The following is a 16,123-nucleotide window of genomic DNA, read 5'->3' as shown; positions in this document are numbered from 1 at the left end:
CAGGGCTTCTCCCCTCTGTGTCCTCTGGTCTTTAATGAGAACGCACGTCTGGCCAAAGCTTCACCCACACTCCTTGCAAACATACGATTTCTCCCCATGAGTGTGCTCCTGTGTGATGACACCTGACTTCTTACTGAAACTTTCCGCACATTCCCCACAAACATGGGGTTTTTGCCCTGTGTGTGTCTTCTGGAGTCTGATGAGATTGGACTTCACACTGAAGCTTCACCCACAAGCCCCAGAAACAGGGCTTCTGCCCTGTGTTTCCTCTCGTCTTTGAGAACTGACTTCGAACTGAAGCTTCACGCACACTCCCTGCAAAAGTAGGGCTTCTTCCGTGTGTGTCCCCTGGTCTCTCAGATCTGACTTCTACCTGAAGCTTTACCCACACTCCGTGCAAACACAGGGTTCTTCCCGGTGTGTGTACTCTGGTGTATGATGACACCTGACTTCTACCTGAAGCTTCACCCACACTCCCTGCAAACGTACGATTTCTCCCCGGTGTGTGTGCTCCTGTGGGATGACACCTGACTTCTTACTGAAGCTTTGCTCACACTCCCCACAAACATGGGGCTTCTCCCCTGAGTGTGTCTTCTGGAGACTGATGAGATTGGACCTCACACGGAACCTTCACGCACAACCCCCACAAACAGAGATTCTCCCCTGTGTGTCCTCTTGTCTCTGAGAACTGACTTCGAACTGAAGCTTCACCCACACTCCCTGCAAACATAGCGTTTCCCCTCTCTGTGTGTACTCTAGTGTGTGAGGAAACCTGACTTCTGACTGAGACTTCGCCCACACTCTTCACAAACATAGGGCTTTTCCCCTAAGTCTGTCCTTTGTTATTGGATGAGATGGAACTTCTGACTGAAACTTTGCCAACTCTCTTCACAAACATAGGCCTTCTCCCCTGTGTGTCTCTTGTGTTGTCTGATGAGATAGGACTTCTCACTGAAAGTTTGCCCCCAGTCCCACATATATGTGGCTTCTCCCGTGTATGTCTTCTGGAGTCTGATGAGATTGGACCTCACACGGAAGCTTCACCCAGACCAATCACAAACAGGGCTTCGCCCCTGTGTGTCCTCTGGTCTCTAATCAGAATTGACTTCTAACTGAAGCTTCACCAACACTCCCTACAAACAGAGGGTTTCTCCCTGGTGTGTGTCCTCTACTGTGTGAGGACACCTGGCTTCTGACTGAAACTTCGCCCACTCTCTCCACAAATGTAGGGCTTCTCCCTTGTGTGTGGCTTCCCTGATCAGAGGGGAATTCTGACTGAAACTTTCCCACACTCCCTAGAAACATTTGCTGCTCCCCTGTGTGTGTCTTCTGGAGTCTAATGAGATTGGACCTCAGACTGAAGCTTCACCCACACCCTCCACAAACAGGCCTTCTCCCCGGAGTGTCGCTCGTCTCTAATGAGAACTGACTTCTAACTGAAGCTTCACCCACACTCCCTGCAAACATAGGGTTTCTCCCCTCTGTGTGTACTCTGGTGTGTGAGGACACCTGACTTCTGAGACTTGGCCCGCACTCTCCACAAACATAGGGCTTCTTCCCTGTGTGTGTCGTCTGTTGTTTGATGAGATGGAACTGCTGACTGAAAGTTTGCCTATACTCCCCACAAACATGGGGCTTGTCCCCTCTGTGTCTTCTGGAGTCTGATGAGATTGGAACTCACACTGAAGCATAACCCACACCCTACACCCCCCCAGCCCCCCACCCCCGAGACAGGGCTTCTCCCCTCTGTGTCCTCTGGCCTCTGAGATATGACTTCTACCTGAATCTTCACCCCACTCCCTACAATCGCAGGGTTCTCCCCCGTGTGTCCTGTGGTCTCTGAGACCTGACTTCTACCTGAAGCTTGGCCCACAATCCCGGCAAACACAGGGTAATCCCCGATGGGTGTACTCTGGTCTGTGATGACACCGGACTTCTACCTGAAGCTTCACCCACACTCCCTGCAAACATAGTCTTTCTCCCCCTCTCTGTGTACTCTGTTGTGTGAGCCCACCTGACATCTCAGACTTCGCCCACACTCTCCACACACACGGGGCTTCTCCCCTGTGTGTCTTCTTTCTGATGAGACTAGACCTCACACTGAAGCTTCACCCACATCCCTCCACAAACACGGCATCTCCCCTGTGTCCTCTGGTCTTTAATGAGAACGCACTTCTAGCCAAAGCTTCACCCACACTCCTTGCAAACATACGATTTCTCCCCATGTGTGTGCTCCTGTGTGATGACACCTGACTTCTTACTAAAACTTTCCCCACATTCCCCACAAACATGGGGTTTCTGCCCTGTGTGTGTCTTCTGGAGTCTGATGAGATTGCACCTCACACTGAAGCTTCACCCACAAGCGCCAGAAACAGGGTTTCTGCCCTGTGTGTCCTCTCGTCTCTGAGAACTGACTTCGAACTCAAGCTTCACCCACACTCCCTACAAACGGAGGGCTTCTTCCCTCTGTGTCCCCTGGTCTCTCAGACCTGACTTCTACCTGAAGCTTCACCCACACTCCCTGCAAACACAGGGTTCTCCCCGATGTGTATCCTCTGGTGTATGATGACACCTGACTTCTACCTGAAGCTTCGCCCACACTCCCTGCTAACACAGGCTTCTCCCCGGTGGGAGTACTCTGGTCTGTGATGACACCTGACTTCTACCTGAAGCTACACCCACACTCCCTGCAAACATAGGGTTTCTCCCCGGGGTGTGTCCTCTGCTGTGTGAAGACACCTGCCTTCTCACTGAAACTTTGCACACACTCCCCACAAACATGGGGCTTCTCCCCTGTCTGTGTCTTCTGGAGTCTGATGAGACTGCAGCTCACACTGAAGCTTCACCCACACACACCAAAAACAGGGCGCTCGCCTGTGTGTCCTCTGTTCTGTGAGAACTGCATTCCAACTGAAGCTTCACCCACACTCCCTGCAAACATAGCCTTTCTCCCCCTCTGTGTACTCTGTTGTGTGAGCACACCTGACTTCTGAGACTTCGCCCACACTCTCCACACACACGGGGCTTCTTGCCTGTGGGTCTTCTTTCTGATGAGACTAGACCTCACACTGAAGCTTCACCCACATCCCTCCACAAACAGGGCTTCTCCCCTCTGTGTCCTCTGGTCTTTAATGAGAACGCACGTCTGGCCAAAGCTTCACCCACACTCCTTGCAAACATACGATTTCTCCCCATCAGTGTGCTCCTGTGTGATGACACCTGACTTCTTACTGAAACTTTCCCCACATTCCCCACAGACATGGGGTTTCTGCCCTGTGTGTGTCTTCTGGAGTCTGATGAGATTGCACCTCACACTGAAGCTTCACCCACAAGCCCCAGAAACAGGGTTTCTGCCCTGTGTGTCCTCTCGTCTCTGAGAACTGACTTCGAACTCAAGCTTCACCCACACTCCCTACAAACGGAGGGCTTCTTCCCTCTGTGTCCCCTGGTCTCTCAGACCTGACTTCTACCTGAAGCTTCACCCACACTCCCTGCAAACACAGGGTTCTCCCCGATGTGTATCCTCTGGTGTATGATGACACCTGACTTCTACCTGAAGCTTCGCCCACACTCCCTGCTAACACAGGCTTCTCCCCGGTGGGAGTACTCTGGTCTGTGATGACACCTGACTTCTACCTGAAGCTTCACCCACACTCCCTGCAAACATAGGGTTTCTCCCCAGGGTGTGTCCTCTGCTGTGTGAAGACACCTGCCTTCTCACTGAAACTTTGCACACACTCCCCACAAACATGGGGCTTCTCCCCTGTCTGTGTCTTCTGGAGTCTGATGAGACTGCAGCTCACACTGAAGCTTCACCCACACACACCAAAAACAGGGCGCTCGCCTGTGTGTCCTCTGTTCTGTGAGAACTGCATTCCAACTGAAGCTTCACCCACACTCCCTGCAAACATAGCCTTTCTCCCCCTCTGTGTACTCTGTTGTGTGAGCACACCTGACTTCTGAGACTTCGCCCACACTCTCCACACACACGGGGCTTCTTGCCTGTGGGTCTTCTTTCTGATGAGACTAGACCTCACACTGAAGCTTTACCCACATCCCTCCACAAACAGGGCTTCTCCCCTCTGTGTCCTCTGGTCTTTAATGAGAACGCACGTCTGGCCAAAGCTTCACCCACACTCCTTGCAAACATACGATTTCTCCCCATGAGTGTGCTCCTGTGTGATGACACCTGACTTCTTACTGAAACTTTCCGCACATTCCCCACAAACATGGGGTTTTTGCCCTGTGTGTGTCTTCTGGAGTCTGATGAGATTGGACTTCACACTGAAGCTTCACCCACAAGCCCCAGAAACAGGGCTTCTGCCCTGTGTTTCCTCTCGTCTTTGAGAACTGACTTCGAACTGAAGCTTCACGCACACTCCCTGCAAAAGTAGGGCTTCTTCCGTGTGTGTCCCCTGGTCTCTCAGATCTGACTTCTACCTGAAGCTTTACCCACACTCCGTGCAAACACAGGGTTCTTCCCGGTGTGTGTACTCTGGTGTATGATGACACCTGACTTCTACCTGAAGCTTCACCCACACTCCCTGCAAACGTACGATTTCTCCCCGGTGTGTGTGCTCCTGTGGGATGACACCTGACTTCTTACTGAAGCTTTGCTCACACTCCCCACAAACATGGGGCTTCTCCCCTGAGTGTGTCTTCTGGAGACTGATGAGATTGGACCTCACACGGAACCTTCACCCACAACCCCCACAAACAGAGATTCTCCCCTGTGTGTCCTCTTGTCTCTGAGAACTGACTTCGAACTGAAGCTTCACCCACACTCCCTGCAAACATAGCGTTTCCCCTCTCTGTGTGTACTCTAGTGTGTGAGGAAACCTGACTTCTGACTGAGACTTCGCCCACACTCTTCACAAACATAGGGCTTTTCCCCTAAGTCTGTCCTTTGTTATTGGATGAGATGGAACTTCTGACTGAAACTTTGCCAACTCTCTTCACAAACATAGGCCTTCTCCCCTGTGTGTCTCTTGTGTTGTCTGATGAGATAGGACTTCTCACTGAAAGTTTGCCCCCAGTCCCACATATATGTGGCTTCTCCCGTCTATGTCTTCTGGAGTCTGATGAGATTGGACCTCACACGGAAGCTTCACCCAGACCAATCACAAACAGGGCTTCGCCCCTGTGTGTCCTCTGGTCTCTAATCAGAATTGACTTCTAACTGAAGCTTCACCAACACTCCCTACAAACAGAGGGTTTCTCCCTGGTGTGTGTCCTCTACTGTGTGAGGACACCTGGCTTCTGACTGAAACTTCGCCCACTCTCTCCACAAATGTAGGGCTTCTCCCTTGTGTGTGGCTTCCCTGATCAGAGGGGAATTCTGACTGAAACTTTCCCACACTCCCTAGAAACATTTGCTGCTCCCCTGTGTGTGTCTTCTGGAGTCTAATGAGATTGGACCTCAGACTGAAGCTTCACCCACACCCTCCACAAACAGGCCTTCTCCCCGGAGTGTCGCTCGTCTCTAATGAGAACTGACTTCTAACTGAAGCTTCACCCACACTCCCTGCAAACATAGGGTTTCTCCCCTCTGTGTGTACTCTGGTGTGTGAGGACACCTGACTTCTGAGACTTGGCCCGCACTCTCCACAAACATAGGGCTTCTTCCCTGTGTGTGTCGTCTGTTGTTTGATGAGATGGAACTGCTGACTGAAAGTTTGCCTATACTCCCCACAAACATGGGGCTTGTCCCCTCTGTGTCTTCTGGAGTCTGATGAGATTGGAACTCACACTGAAGCATAACCCACACCCTACACCCCCCCAGCCCCCCACCCCCGAGACAGGGCTTCTCCCCTCTGTGTCCTCTGGCCTCTGAGATATGACTTCTACCTGAATCTTCACCCCACTCCCTACAATCGCAGGGTTCTCCCCCGTGTGTCCTGTGGTCTCTGAGACCTGACTTCTACCTGAAGCTTGGCCCACAATCCCGGCAAACACAGGGTAATCCCCGATGGGTGTACTCTGGTCTGTGATGACACCGGACTTCTACCTGAAGCTTCACCCACACTCCCTGCAAACATAGTCTTTCTCCCCCTCTCTGTGTACTCTGTTGTGTGAGCCCACCTGACATCTCAGACTTCGCCCACACTCTCCACACTCACGGGGCTTCTCCCCTGTGTGTCTTCTTTCTGATGAGACTAGACCTCACACTGAAGCTTCACCCACATCCCTCCACAAACACGGCATCGCCCCTGTGTCCTCTGGTCTTTAATGAGAACGCACTTCTAGCCAAAGCTTCACCCACACTCCTTGCAAACATACGATTTCTCCCCATGTGTGTGCTCCTGTGTGATGACACCTGACTTCTTACTAAAACTTTCCCCACATTCCCCACAAACATGGGGTTTCTGCCCTGTGTGTGTCTTCTGGAGTCTGATGAGATTGCACCTCACACTGAAGCTTCACCCACAAGCGCCAGAAACAGGGTTTCTGCCCTGTGTGTCCTCTCGTCTCTGAGAACTGACTTCGAACTCAAGCTTCACCCACACTCCCTACAAACGGAGGGCTTCTTCCCTCTGTGTCCCCTGGTCTCTCAGACCTGACTTCTACCTGAAGCTTCACCCACACTCCCTGCAAACACAGGGTTCTCCCCGATGTGTATCCTCTGGTGTATGATGACACCTGACTTCTACCTGAAGCTTCGCCCACACTCCCTGCTAACACAGGCTTCTCCCCGGTGGGAGTACTCTGGTCTGTGATGACACCTGACTTCTACCTGAAGCTACACCCACACTCCCTGCAAACATAGGGTTTCTCCCCGGGGTGTGTCCTCTGCTGTGTGAAGACACCTGCCTTCTCACTGAAACTTTGCACACACTCCCCACAAACATGGGGCTTCTCCCCTGTCTGTGTCTTCTGGAGTCTGATGAGACTGCAGCTCACACTGAAGCTTCACCCACACACACCAAAAACAGGGCGCTCGCCTGTGTGTCCTCTGTTCTGTGAGAACTGCATTCCAACTGAAGCTTCACCCACACTCCCTGCAAACATAGCCTTTCTCCCCCTCTGTGTACTCTGTTGTGTGAGCACACCTGACTTCTGAGACTTCGCCCACACTCTCCACACACACGGGGCTTCTTGCCTGTGGGTCTTCTTTCTGATGAGACTAGACCTCACACTGAAGCTTCACCCACATCCCTCCACAAACAGGGCTTCTCCCCTCTGTGTCCTCTGGTCTTTAATGAGAACGCACGTCTGGCCAAAGCTTCACCCACACTCCTTGCAAACATACGATTTCTCCCCATCAGTGTGCTCCTGTGTGATGACACCTGACTTCTTACTGAAACTTTCCCCACATTCCCCACAGACATGGGGTTTTTGCCCTGTGTGTGTCTTCTGGAGTCTGATGAGATTGGACTTCACACTGAAGCTTCACCCACAAGCCCCAGAAACAGGGCTTCTGCCCTGTGTGTCCTCTCGTCTCTGAGAACTGACTTCGAACTGAAGCTTCACGCACACTCCCTGCAAAAGTAGGGCTTCTTCCGTGTGTGTCCCCTGGTCTCTCAGATCTGACTTCTACCTGAAGCTTTACCCACACTCCGTGCAAACACAGGGTTCTTCCCGGTGTGTGTACTCTGGTGTATGATGACACCTGACTTCTACCTGAAGCTTCACCCACACTCCCTGCAAACGTACGATTTCTCCCCGGTGTGTGTGCTCCTGTGGGATGACACCTGACTTCTTACTGAAGCTTTGCTCACACTCCCCACAAACATGGGGCTTCTCCCCTGAGTGTGTCTTCTGGAGACTGATGAGATTGGACCTCACACGGAACCTTCACCCACAACCCCCACAAACAGAGATTCTCCCCTGTGTGTCCTCTTGTCTCTGAGAACTGACTTCGAACTGAAGCTTCACCCACACTCCCTGCAAACATAGCGTTTCCCCTCTCTGTGTGTACTCTAGTGTGTGAGGACACCTGACTTCTGACTGAGACTTCGCCCACACTCTTCACAAACATAGGGCTTTTCCCCTAAGTCTGTCCTTTGTTATTGGATGAGATGGAACTTCTGACTGAAACTTTGCCAACTCTCTTCACAAACATAGGCCTTCTCCCCTGTGTGTCTCTTGTGTTGTCTGATGAGATAGGACTTCTCACTGAAAGTTTGCCCCCAGTCCCCACAAATATGTGGCTTCTCCCGTGTATGTCTTCTGGAGTCTGATGAGATTGGACCTCACACGGAAGCTTCACCCAGACCAATCACAAACAGGGCTTCGCCCCTGTGTGTCCTCTGGTCTCTAATCAGAATTGACTTCTAACTGAAGCTTCACCAACACTCCCTACAAACAGAGGGTTTCTCCCTGGTGTGTGTCCTCTGCTGTGTGAGGACACCTGGCTTCTGACTGAAACTTCGCCCACTCTCTCCACAAATGTAGGGCTTCTCCCTTGTGTGTGGCTTCCCTGATCAGAGGGGAATTCTGACTGAAACTTTCCCACACTCCCTAGAAACATTTGCTGCTCCCCTGTGTGTGTCTTCTGGAGTCTAATGAGATTGGACCTCAGACTGAAGCTTCACCCACACCCTCCACAAACAGGCCTTCTCCCCGGAGTGTCGCTCGTCTCTAATGAGAACTGACTTCTAACTGAAGCTTCACCCACATTCCCTGCAAACACAGGGTTTCTCCCCTCTGTGTGTACTCTGGTGTGTGAGGACACCTGACTTCTGAGACTTGGCCCGCACTCTCCACAAACATAGGGCTTCTCCCCTGTGTGTGTCGTCTGTTGTTTGATGAGATGGAACTGCTGACTGAAAGTTTGCCTATACTCCCCACAAACATGGGGCTTGTCCCCTCTGTGTCTTCTGGAGTCTGATGAGATTGGAACTCACACTGAAGCATAACCCACACCCTACACCCCCCAGCCCCCACCCCCTCCCCCGAGACAGGGCTTCTCCCCTCTGTGTCCTCTGGCCTCTGAGATATGACTTCTACCTCAATCTTCACCCCACTCCCTACAATCGCAGGGTTCTGCCCCGTGTGTCCTGTGGTCTCTGAGACCTGACTTCTACCTGAAGCTTCGCCCACAATCCCGGCAAACACAGGGTAATCCCCGATGGGTGTACTCTGGTCTGTGATGACACCGGACTTCTACCTGAAGCTTCACCCACACTCCCTGCAAACATAGTCTTTCTCCCCCTCTCTGTGTACTCTGTTGTGTGAGCCCACCTGACATCTCAGACTTCGCCCACACTCTCCACACACACGGGGCTTCTCCCCTGTGTGTCTTCTTTCTGATGAGACTAGACCTCACACTGAAGCTTCACCCACATCCCTCCACAAACACGGCATCTCCCCTGTGTCCTCTGGTCTTTAATGAGAACGCACGTCTGGCCAAAGCTTCACCCACACTCCTTGCAAACATACGATTTCTCCCCATGTGTGTGCTCCTGTGTGATGACACCTGACTTCTTACTGAAACTTTCCCCACATTCCCCACAAACATGGGGTTTCTGCCCTGTGTGTGTCTTCTGGAGTCTGATGAGATTGCACCTCACACTGAAGCTTCACCCACAAGCCCCAGAAACAGGGTTTCTGCCCTGTGTGTCCTCTCGTCTCTGAGAACTGACTTCGAACTCAAGCTTCACCCACACTCCCTACAAACGGAGGGCTTCTTCCCTCTGTGTCCCCTGGTCTCTCAGACCTGACTTCTACCTGAAGCTTCACCCACACTCCCTGCAAACACAGGGTTCTCCCCGATGTGTATCCTCTGGTGTATGATGACACCTGACTTCTACCTGAAGCTTCGCCCACACTCCCTGCTAACACAGGCTTCTCCCCGGTGGGAGTACTCTGGTCTGTGATGACACCTGACTTCTACCTGAAGCTTCACCCACACTCCCTGCAAACATAGGGTTTCTCCCCGGGGTGTGTCCTCTGCTGTGTGAAGACACCTTCCTTCTCACTGAAACTTTGCACACACTCCCCACAAACATGGGGCTTCTCCCCTGTCTGTGTCTTCTGGAGTCTGATGAGACTGAAGCTCACACTGAAGCTTCACCCACACACACCAAAAACAGGGCGCTCGCCTGTGTGTCCTCTGTTCTGTGAGAACTGCATTCCAACTGAAGCTTCACCCACACTCCCTGCAAACATAGCCTTTCTCCCCCTCTGTGTACTCTGTTGTGTGAGCACACCTGACTTCTGAGACTTCGCCCACACTCTCCACACACACGGGGCTTCTTGCCTGTGGGTCTTCTTTCTGATGAGACTAGACCTCACACTGAAGCTTCACCCACATCCCTCCACAAACAGGGCTTCTCCCCTCTGCGTCCTCTGGTCTTTAATGAGAACGCACGTCTGGCCAAAGCTTCACCCACACTCCTTGCAAACATACGATTTCTCCCCATGTGTGTGCTCCTGTGTGATGACACCTGACTTCTTACTGAAACTTTCCCCACATTCCCCACAGACATGGGGTTTTTGCCCTGTGTGTGTCTTCTGGAGTCTGATGAGATTGGACTTCACACTGAAGCTTCACCCACAAGCCCCAGAAACAGGGCTTCTGCCCTGTGTGTCCTCTCGTCTCTGAGAACTGACTTCGAACTGAAGCTTCACGCACACTCCCTGCAAAAGTAGGGCTTCTTCCGTGTGTGTCCCCTGGTCTCTCAGATCTGACTTCTACCTGAAGCTTTACCCACACTCCGTGCAAACACAGGGTTCTTCCCGGTGTGTGTACTCTGGTGTATGATGACACCTGACTTCTACCTGAAGCTTCACCCACACTCCCTGCAAACGTACGATTTCTCCCCGGTGTGTGTGCTCCTGTGGGATGACACCTGACTTCTTACTGAAGCTTTGCTCACACTCCCCACAAACATGGGGCTTCTCCCCTGAGTGTGTCTTCTGGAGACTGATGAGATTGGACCTCACACGGAACCTTCACCCACAACCCCCACAAACAGAGATTCTCCCCTGTGTGTCCTCTTGTCTCTGAGAACTGACTTCGAACTGAAGCTTCACCCACACTCCCTGCAAACATAGCGTTTCCCCTCTCTGTGTGTACTCTAGTGTGTGAGGACACCTGACTTCTGACTGAGACTTCGCCCACACTCTTCACAAACATAGGGCTTTTCCCCTAAGTCTGTCCTTTGTTATTGGATGAGATGGAACTTCTGACTGAAACTTTGCCAACTCTCTTCACAAACATAGGCCTTCTCCCTTGTGTGTCTCTTGTGTTGTCTGATGAGATAGGACTTCTCACTGAAAGTTTGCCCCCAGTCCCCACAAATATGTGGCTTCTCCCGTGTATGTCTTCTGGAGTCTGATGAGATTGGACCTCACACGGAAGCTTCACCCAGACCAATCACAAACAGGGCTTCGCCCCTGTGTGTCCTCTGGTCTCTAATCAGAATTGACTTCTAACTGAAGCTTCACCAACACTCCCTACAAACAGAGGGTTTCTCCCTGGTGTGTGTCCTCTGCTGTGTGAGGACACCTGGCTTCTTACTGAAACTTCGCCCACTCTCTCCACAAATGTAGGGCTTCTCCCTTGTGTGTGGCTTCCCTGATCAGAGGGGAATTCTGACTGAAACTTTCCCACACTCCCTAGAAACATTTGCTGCTCCCCTGTGTGTGTCATCTGGAGTCTAATGAGATTGGACCTCAGACTGAAGCTTCACCCACACCCTCCACAAACAGGCCTTCTCCCCGGAGTGTCGCTCGTCTCTAATGAGAACTGACTTCTAACTGAAGCTTCACCCACACTCCCTGCAAACATAGGGTTTCTCCCCTCTGTGTGTACTCTGGTGTGTGAGGACACCTGACTTCTGAGACTTGGCCCGCACTCTCCACAAACATAGGGCTTCTTCCCTGTGTGTGTCGTCTGTTGTTTGATGAGATGGAACTGCTGACTGAAAGTTTGCCTATACTCCCCACAAACATGGGGCTTGTCCCCTCTGTGTCTTCTGGAGTCTGATGAGATTGGAACTCACACTGAAGCATAACCGACACCCTACACCCCCCCACCCCCCCACCCCCGAGACAGGGCTTCTCCCCTCTGTGTCCTCTGGCCTCTGAGATATGACTTCTACCTGAATCTTCACCCCACTCCCTACAATCGCAGGGTTCTCCCCCGTGTGTCCTGTGGTCTCTGAGACCTGACTTCTACCTGAAGCTTCGCCCACAATCCCGGCAAACATAGGGCAATCCCCGATGGGTGTACTCTGGTCTGTGATGACACCGAACTTCTACCTGAAGCTTCACCCACACTCCCTGCAAACATAGTCTTTCTCTCCCTCTCTGTGTACTCTGTTGTGTGAGCCCACCTGACATCTCAGACTTCACCCACACTCTCCACACACACCGGGCTTCTCCCCTGTGTGTCTTCTCTCTGATGAGACTAGACCTCACACTGAAGCTTCACCCACATCCCTCCACAAACACGGCATCTCCCCTGTGTCCTCTGGTCTTTAATGAGAACGCACTTCTGGCCAAAGCTTCACCCACACTCCTTGCAAACATACGATTTCTCCCCATGTGTGTGCTCCTGTGTGATGACACCTGACTTCTTACTGAAACTTTCCCCACATTCCCCACAAACATGGGGTTTCTGCCCTGTGTGTGTCTTCTGGAGTCTGATGAGATTGCACCTCACACTGAAGCTTCACCCACAAGCCCCAGAAACAGGGTTTCTGCCCTGTGTGTCCTCTCGTCTCTGAGAACTGACTTCGAACTCAAGCTTCACCCACACTCCCTACAAACGGAGGGCTTCTTCCCTCTGTGTCCCCTGGTCTCTCAGACTTGACTTCTACCTGAAGCTTCACCCACACTCCCTGCAAACACAGGGTTCTCCCCGATGTGTATCCTCTGGTGTATGATGACACCTGACTTCTACCTGAAGCTTCGCCCACACTCCCTGCTAACACAGGCTTCTCCCCGGTGGGAGTACTCTGGTCTGTGATGACACCTGACTTCTACCTGAAGCTTCACCCACACTCCCTGCAAACATAGGGTTTCTCCCCGGGGTGTGTCCTCTGTTGTGGGAAGACACCTGCCTTCTCACTGAAACTTTGCACACACTCCCCACAAACATGGGGCTTCTCCCCTGTCTGTGTCTTCTGGAGTCTGATGAGACTGCAGCTCACACTGAAGCTTCACCCACACACACCAAAAACAGGGCGCTCGCCTGTGTGTCCTCTGTTCTGTGAGAACTGCATTCCAACTGAAGCTTCACCCACACTCCCTGCAAACATAGCCTTTCTCCCCCTCTGTGTACTCTGTTGTGTGAGCACACCTGACTTCTGAGACTTCGCCCACACTCTCCACACACACGGGGCTTCTTGCCTGTGGGTCTTCTTTCTGATGAGACTAGACCTCACACTGAAGCTTCACCCACATCCCTCCACAAACAGGGCTTCTCCCCTCTGCGTCCTCTGGTCTTTAATGAGAACGCACGTCTGGCCAAAGCTTCACCCACACTCCTTGCAAACATACGATTTCTCCCCATGAGTGTGCTCCTGTGTGATGACACCTGACTTCTTACTGAAACTTTCCCCACATTCCCCACAGACATGGGGTTTTTGCCCTGTGTGTGTCTTCTGGAGTCTGATGAGATTGGACTTCACACTGAAGCTTCACCCACAAGCCCCAGAAACAGGGCTTCTGCCCTGTGTGTCCTCTCGTCTCTGAGAACTGACTTCGAACTGAAGCTTCACGCACACTCCCTGCAAAAGTAGGGCTTCTTCCGTGTGTGTCCCCTGGTCTCTCAGATCTGACTTCTACCTGAAGCTTTACCCACACTCCGTGCAAACACAGGGTTCTTCCCGGTGTGTGTACTCTGGTGTATGATGACACCTGACTTCTACCTGAAGCTTCACCCACACTCCCTGCAAACGTACGATTTCTCCCCGGTGTGTGTGCTCCTGTGGGATGACACCTGACTTCTTACTGAAGCTTTGCGCACACTCCCCACAAACATGGGGCTTCTCCCCTGAGTGTGTCTTCTGGAGACTGATGAGGTTGGACCTCACACGGAACCTTCACCCACAACCCCCACAAACAGAGATTCTCCCCTGTGTGTCCTCTTGTCTCTGAGAACTGACTTCGAACTGAAGCTTCACCCACACTCCCTGCAAACATAGCGTTTCCCCTCTCTGTGTGTACTCTAGTGTGTGAGGACACCTGACTTCTGACTGAGACTTCGCCCACACTCTTCACAAACATAGGGCTTTTCCCCTAAGTCTGTCCTTTGGTATTGGATGAGATGGAACTTCTGACTGAAACTTTGCCAACTCTCTTCACAAACATAGGCCTTCTCCCCTGTGTGTCTCTTGTGTTGTCTGATGAGATAGGACTTCTCACTGAAAGTTTGCCCCCAGTCCCCACAAATATGTGGCTTCTCCCGTGTATGTCTTCTGGAGTCTGATGAGATTGGACCTCACACGGAAGCTTCACCCAGACCAATCACAAACAGGGCTTCGCCCCTGTGTGTCCTCTGGTCTCTAATCAGAATTGACTTCTAACTGAAGCTTCACCAACACTCCCTACAAACAGAGGGTTTCTCCCTGGTGTGTGTCCTCTGCTGTGTGAGGACACCTTGCTTCTGACTGAAACTTCACCCACTCTCTCCACAAATGTAGGGCTTCTCCCTTGTGTGTGGCTTCCCTGATCAGAGGGGAATTCTGACTGAAACTTTCCCACACTCCCTAGAAACATTTGCTGCTCCCCTGTGTGTGTCTTCTGGAGTCTAATGAGATTGGACCTCAGACTGAAGCTTCACCCACACCCTCCACAAACAGGCCTTCTCCCCGGAGTGTCGCTCGTCTCTAATGAGAACTGACTTCTAACTGAAGCTTCACCCACACTCCCTGCAAACATAGGGTTTCTCCCCTCTGTGTGTACTCTGGTGTGTGAGGACACCTGACTTCTGAGACTTGGCCCGCACTCTCCACAAACATAGGGCTTCTTCCCTGTGTGTGTCGTCTGTTGTTTGATGAGATGGAACTGCTGACTGAAAGTTTGCCTATACTCCCCACAAACATGGGGCTTGTCCCCTCTGTGTCTTCTGGAGTCTGATGAGATTGGAACTCACACTGAAGCATAACCGACACCCTACACCCCCCCACCCCCCCACCCCCGAGACAGGGCTTCTCCCCTCTGTGTCCTCTGGCCTCTGAGATATGACTTCTACCTGAATCTTCACCCCACTCCCTACAATCGCAGGGTTCTCCCCCGTGTGTCCTGTGGTCTCTGAGACCTGACTTCTACCTGAAGCTTCGCCCACAATCCCGGCAAACACAGGGTAATCCCCGATGGGTGTACTCTGGTCTGTGATGACACCGGACTTCTACCTGAAGCTTCACCCACACTCCCTGCAAACATAGTCTTTCTCCCCCTCTCTGTGTACTCTGTTGTGTGAGCCCACCTGACATCACAGACTTCACCCACACTCTCCACACACACCGAGCTTCTCCCCTGTGTGTCTTCTCTTTGATGAGACTAGACCTCACACTGAAGCTTCACCCACATCCCTCCACAAACACGGCATCTCCCCTGTGTCCTCTGGTCTTTAATGAGAACGCACTTCTAGCCAAAGCTTCACCCACACTCCTTGCAAACATACAATTTCTCCCCATGTGTGTGCTCCTGTGTGATGACACCTGAGTTCTTACTGAAACTTTCCCCACTTTCCCCACAAACATGGGGTTTCTGCCCTGTGTGTGTCTTCTGGAGTCTGATGAGATTGCACCTCACACTGAAGCTTCACCCACAAGCCCCAGAAACAGGGTTTCTGCCCTGTGTGTCCTCTCGTCTCTGAGAACTGACTTCGAACTCAAGCTTCACCCACACTCCCTACAAACGGAGGGCTTCTTCCCTCTGTGTCCCCTGGTCTCTCAGACCTGACTTCTACCTGAAGCTTCACCCACACTCCCTGCAAACACAGGGTTCTCCCCGATGTGTATCCTCTGGTGTATGATGACACCTGACTTCTACCTGAAGCTTCGCCCACACTCCCTGCTAACACAGGCTTCTCCCCGGTGGGAGTAATCTGGTCTGTGATGACACCTGACTTCTACCTGAAGCTTCACCCACACTCCCTGCAAACATAGGGTTTCTCCCCGGAGTGTGTCCTCTGCTGTGTGAAGACACCTGCCTTCTCACTGAAACT

Source organism: Dama dama, chromosome Y, assembly GCF_033118175.1.
Source record: "Dama dama isolate Ldn47 chromosome Y, ASM3311817v1, whole genome shotgun sequence".
In the NCBI taxonomy this organism is placed as follows: domain Eukaryota; kingdom Metazoa; phylum Chordata; class Mammalia; order Artiodactyla; family Cervidae; genus Dama; species Dama dama.
Note: the sequence above shows the minus strand (reverse complement) of the source record.